Source organism: Nycticebus coucang, chromosome X, assembly GCF_027406575.1.
Source record: "Nycticebus coucang isolate mNycCou1 chromosome X, mNycCou1.pri, whole genome shotgun sequence".
Taxonomy (NCBI): domain Eukaryota; kingdom Metazoa; phylum Chordata; class Mammalia; order Primates; family Lorisidae; genus Nycticebus; species Nycticebus coucang.
This window is the reverse complement of record NC_069804.1, coordinates 121,595,003-121,601,273: the sequence shown is the minus strand read 5'-3', so window position 1 is coordinate 121,601,273 and position 6,271 is coordinate 121,595,003. Positions and strand designations below refer to the sequence as shown.

General features: G+C 40.7%; 1 pseudogene; it reads left to right on the top strand.

Annotated features, from left to right (window-relative positions):
* The first annotated feature begins 4,752 nt into the window (after positions 1-4,752).
* On the top strand, positions 4,753-5,917 carry LOC128576974 (WD repeat and SOCS box-containing protein 1-like; annotated as a pseudogene).
* The last annotated feature ends 354 nt before the right edge of the window (positions 5,918-6,271 follow it).

Genomic DNA, 6,271 nt, shown 5'->3' with positions numbered 1-6,271 from the left:
CAACACTGTAAGATCCCACTTGTCAAAAAGAAAAATGCAAAACTTACCCAGCACTTGTGGCATGTGCCTGTACTCCCAGCTGCTGAAAAGGATAAACTCAGGAGCATAACTTGATCTATGCTGCTTGTTTTACATTGAGTTATAATGGTACCACTGTATTTTCCTGGGGCACAGAAGAGGGAAACACAGTCTCAAATCTATAAGAGATATACTGTACAATGGCAGAGAAAAGTGCAGTAGCATAGAAAATAATTTATACTTGTATCCCAAATGGGATCAATTACCAAGAATGCTGGTCTAGCTCAAATGGGAAAATCAACTAATAGAATACACTACATTAATAGAATCAATAAGAACAACCAAATGGTCATCTCAACACACTCAGGAAAGGCATTTGACAGATGCACTATATCAATCTTTTTTTTTTTTTTTTGAAACAGAGTCTCAAGCTGTCATTCTGGGTGGAGTGTCATGGCATCACAGTTCATAGCAACCTCAAACTCTTGGGCTTAAGGCTTCTTGCCTCAGCCTCCCAAATAGCTGGGACTACAGGTGTCTACCACAATTCCCAGCTATATTTTGGTTGTAGTTGTCATTGTTGATTGGCAGGCCTTGATTGCATTCGAACCCACCAGCTCTTGTGTATGTGGCTGGGGCCCTAGCCACTGACTTGCAGGCACCAAACCAACGATAAAACCTTTAAAAAATCTGGAATGAGAAGGGAACTTCTTCAGTGCTATTAATGGGATTTACACACGACTGGATAGGTAAAATGTGCTATATTCATACTATGGAATATTTTTTAATAATAAAAAATAATGAACTACACACTTATCTTGCAATAAGTATGAACCTTAAAAACATTATGATAAGGAAAAAATGCCATTTATCCTTGGCAAAAAGCAGGTGTAGAGGCAGGGTGAATCATTATAATTCTCTTAATCAATGTCTATTCTTTTTCTCATTTGATGAGTGAATCAGGGGATATGTCCATATACAGTTCTGGATTAACATCCTTATCACCATGAATAAAAGCATAAAGTATATGCCCCAAAGGAAAGACAAGCATGCAAAGGATCACAGCCAGGGAATCACAAGTTTCCATCTCACCTCCATTGTGGAATTTACTTGGATGATCTTTACTATTTTGTCCTGGGACACCTGACTGCATGTTTAGCCACTGGCTGTTGCTCTGAGGCTTCAGGCTACCCACAGGCAGACTCAGAGTGGCTGTTCTGACAGGATTTTCACACTGTTGCAATGTAAGGCACACAAGGAAGTGATAAATGTTATGCAAGCAACATTGAAATGCTGAAGGAGATAAGAAGAAAGCAAAGAATGAGGCAGACAATTCAGTGTGTAAGTAAAAGGTGGTTTATTGGCTAATTTACCAATGAAAGCATAGACTTGGGTGGCAGCAAGATAGGATACTCCCCACTATCACTCCCTCCACATCCAGGGTAGTCTGCGGTAGGGAACGGGTGTGCGTGCATCTGCAGAGACAATCAAAGGTAATCCCACAGACCAGGAAAAAACATTATGTGTATCAGCCTGTAATTTGTGCAATGGCATAAAGGTTGATTTGATGTAAAGCAGAATTTATGGTGAATACATATTCTTACACTAAGAACAGTAAACAAAGAAGCAGGAGGCATTCACTGGACTCGGGTTAGTGGGAAGTTAATGTGGCAGATTGACATCCAAGATGGAGTCACCTTTCTATCCACAGCTATACGTTCTTGAACTTTGTGATTCAGTTATTTCTGTACTGCATTTGAGCAATCAATTATGATTTATATGAACTCTCCATAGTATAGGTAATGTTGAATAGCATTATGAAATGGTTGGAAAAGAAACAGAAGGAGACATTAACAAAGGGAAGAACAAACGATGCTCTTAGGTGGGAAGTACCAAATTTTGAAGAAATATTTCTTCGTTGTCTATGGAGTCAGGAAAAAAAAAAAGTATACCGAAGACAATACATAGTAATAAAAACAAAGCCTATATTACGAGAGTTCGTGTCAATTCTGTTAAGTACAGAGTACAAATGTCTTAACACAATAATTAAGTAAATGAGGTGAAGGCTATATTAACCAGTTTGATGTAAGCATTCCAAATTGTATATAAAATCAGCACATTGTATCTCATAAATGAATTAATGTATACATGATCTATGCATATATGACTCAGTAAAAAAAAAATAAAGAACTAAAGCTCTATTTTCCAAAATACAAACAAACAAAACAAACAAACAAACAAACAAAAAAGCCTAAGGACCACGTGAGCATCAAAAACAAATTGTCTTATCAGAGCCACAGCACCTGTTCCAAAAGAGCTGTAGCCCACCACAGTAGGATGGCTTGTAGGTGGCATGCTGCCCATTTGTGGGGCAGGTTGTAGGTAGTGTTCCACAGATTTGAGGGGTTTGTGTTGTGTAGCGTCCTGATGGGATGGGAGGGAGGTGAACTATGGCATCCTGCCCGTTTTTTGAACTTTTCTGTTCAGATGAACTTTTGCTTGGTGGAGCATCGTTTACATTCTCCAAGCCAGGCAACAGGAAGCTCATAGGTCGGCAGATGGCGACTGACATTGGTGGATGCGATTCACATGCCAGGAGGACTATCTAATCACCTTGAGGGACCTAAGTCTCTCTGAATCACTACCCTTGTTATTTTCATCTGGTCAGAATGAGTGTTGTCCAGAGACGTCGGCTAACGCAGGTACAAAAGAATATCCAGCCCCTCAAAGTGGCCATTTCTTTTCTCTGTTCTTCCCGGCAGCTGTCTCCACCATGGCTGAGCCTTCCTCTGGGATGTCCTCTGGCGCCACCAGCCCTGGTGCCAAGGAACCACAAGAGGCTGAATTATACTTACAATGTGCTCCATAGTTGTACAAGTTGGTTCTATCATGTGTAGAACACAAATGTCCTAATGCTATAATTGGGTAAATGAGATGAAAGCTATGCTGATTAGTATAATGTAAGCACTCCAATTTGTACAAATAATCAATACACTGAAATGGGCATAAACGTATTTATGATCTATATACAAAAGACTTAATAAAAAAATTTTAAAAAAGAGGCTAAGAGGCTGAATTATAGACGAATGAGGCAGAATCAGCCGAGACCCCACAGTTGTAACCCCACCCAGGCAGGAGAAAGTTTTGCCGCCTAATTCCCCAGGGTCCTGAACATGGAGGCCGTGAACAACATGGATTAGTTCAATCACAATATCTCATAGCAAATCACTGAGGCAGCATGCCACCTGGCCCACTATACCAAGTGCTAAACTATCACCTCGAGAGAGATCCAGTCCGCTTGTGCCTGACGCTGTCTGGGCAAATCGGCCAGCATACCGTGTCCAAGGCCAACAAAGCCATCACCCCGCAAATCACCCACAATTGACCTGCGTGAGAATGACTGAGTCTGTAACCCAAACGCTCTTCTCAGACCCACACGCAGTTGTCCTAAAAGAACTGTAGCCCACCGCCATGGGATGGAGGCACAGAGTTGAGATTGCGGACAGTTTGCAGGTGGGTTTTTCAGAATTTGGGGACCGTGTGGCAAGTGCCATCCTGTTCATGTATGATTAAAGTGTAAAGTGGTTCTTTATGTGTGATATAGCAACAGATGAAGTGCACAAGCAGATAAAAAGCCAAGCATATACTAACCACATCTTTCCCCACATATCCCGTTTTTTTAAATTCATTTCAACATGAATATTTCCATAGGCCAAATGAGCTAAACCATATTTTAGAAACATCATCTATGTTTCAAGCTCCCAAGAGTCTGATGGTAATATCCTAATTCACGCTGATTGTTTAGATTCTTATCGTGTGGAGTCTGAAATCTTTCCTCTTTAAAACAAAAACCTACTTGACTTGCAATTATTCATGCATGGGAGATCTGTCCAATAAAACCCCAAATCCCAGGTTCCAGGGGCTCAGCCAGTGAGACAGTTGCAGCCTCTGGGCTCCACTCATTCCCCAAAGGGTGAGAAGGTTGCTCCTGATAAAGCAGTAAGAAGCTTGGCATGAAATTGAACCCAGGGGTTGTGGAGAAACAGTGAATATTTTACCTGTGCCAGTTGGTCTTCTTCTTCTTCCTCTTCTTCTTTCTTTCTTCTTCTTCTTCTTTTTCTCCTTCTCCTTCTCCTCCTCCTCCTCCTCTTCCTCCTCCTCCTCCTCCTCTTCCTCCTCCTTCTCCTTCCTCTTCTCTTTCATCTTCCCCTTCCTCTTCTCTTTCCTCTTCTCCTCCTTCTTCTCCTTCTTCTTCTTTTCTTCTTCTTCTTCTTCACACAGTGATTTGAAAATGTGATTTGGGACCTGGGAGAAGGGCATGCCTCTTGCTCCTTGTATCAAATCAGAAGAGGAAGAAGATCAGTGATTAAGAGATGTAGGGTGACTTGTGTTTGCTCAAGCAAATTGAATGTCAATATTTATGTCACTGTTAATATATTCTAATTTTGGCCTTCAGTGTTTCTTTTGCCCTGGACAGCATTGAGGGCTGTCTTGGTCCGTAGGCGGGAGGCACAGTACAGGATTGATTGTCTGTGTTTGACTGTGCAGTTTGATCCCAGCCCTTCTAGAGCTTTTCCAGGGTAGCCTAGAGAAGGCCCCATGTCCGCCCCCACCCCTCCTCTCTAAACCCTGGCCTGGGAGGGACCAGGACCCAATTGCATCCCTTAGCACTCGCTGTTTGCTGCTCTGTTGTTGCATCCCCATCGTGTCCCCAGATCAGATGGTGCCCCATAGATGGCCAGTTTTCCCCTGAGGGTTAAAAAGAAAGAGATAGTGTGATCATGAATTATAGGTGAACTGTTAGCTCCAGCAGCTCCTTTCGACAAGAAATGTAGCTATGAAAATTGGACTGTTGCTTTTGCTCCAATTCTTCATAGTTTGCTTGGTCACAAGTACATAATACAGTAAAACTTGTTCTATGGTCCCAGTGCCTTAAGAACTTTGTCTTGCATGACACCAAGATGTTACAAATTCAAGCAGTTAAATTTGTTAAGGCAAAATTGTGATGGTGGTCAGAAAAATAAGCCTTGTGAACATATTATGGACTGTGGAGATAAAGTCTGAAGTCTTGTTCTTGGGTCTTCAGTTCCAGAAAAACATAGTCGCTGTGTAAATATGGAATGACATCAATTCAGATTTGGACAAGATAAGCTACTCCTTGCCATGGGGTCAAACAATGGGTGTATCAAAATATGGGATGTATATACAGGAAAACTCCTCCATAACATGATAGAGGTTCATCACTTCATACGGAAGCGGTATGAGATTTATTTAACTTTGCCTCAAATGGGAGCTTGATCCTAGTGTCAGCTTCAAGAGACAAAACTCTCAGAGTATGGCACCTGAAAGATGATGGAAACATGATGAAATTGTTGAGGGGACATCACAAATAGGTATACAGCTGTGCATGTTCTCAAGACCCTTCTATGCTGTGTTCATTTGGAGCCTGTGAAGTAGATTTTCTTTGGAATATGAATAAATATATCATGATACAGCAACTAGAAGGACTTCACCATGAGGCATATTGCAAGTCTTGCTGATGACAAAATGGTGAGGTTCTGGAGAATTGATGAGAATTATCCCATACAAGTCACTCCTTTGGACAATGGTATTTGTTGTGCCTTTTCTACTGATGGCAGTGTTCTAGCTGCTGGGACACAGGATGGAGTTGTCTATATTGGGGCAAGTCCCTAGCCTTCAACATTTATGTTGTATGTCAATCTGAAGAGTGATAAAAACTCAGGGAGTCCAGGAGCTGGCAATTCCTTCCAACATTTGGGAGTTTCTCTCCTATTGTATTTACAAGAATCTGCCTTCCCTATTAGTAGGAACTAACAGCATACACTTTACACAAACCTCAAGCTTTATTGACTTCAAGTATCTGTTTTTAAAGGTTTAGAAGATTTATTAAATTTGATACATTCTTGTACTGCATTTTGATCAGTTGAGCTTTTAAAACATTATTTCTAGACTAGGATTATAGAAATATTCTGAAATATAACATGTAAATTTCTTTAATCTCTAACTGTGAAAGCATCATATACATACATGTATATGCATATATATATATATATGTGGCTATATGTTGAATGGACCCTTCTGCTTCTACTTTTTCGTTCTGGCATTTGTACAGTGCTTCAGTAGAACCACAATATGTATATGGCTGTAAAGTGGAAGACATTTTTTTTTTTTTTATTCTGGGACACTGAAATGTTAAATACTGGCTTAAGCTAAATTGCCTCATACAAGATAT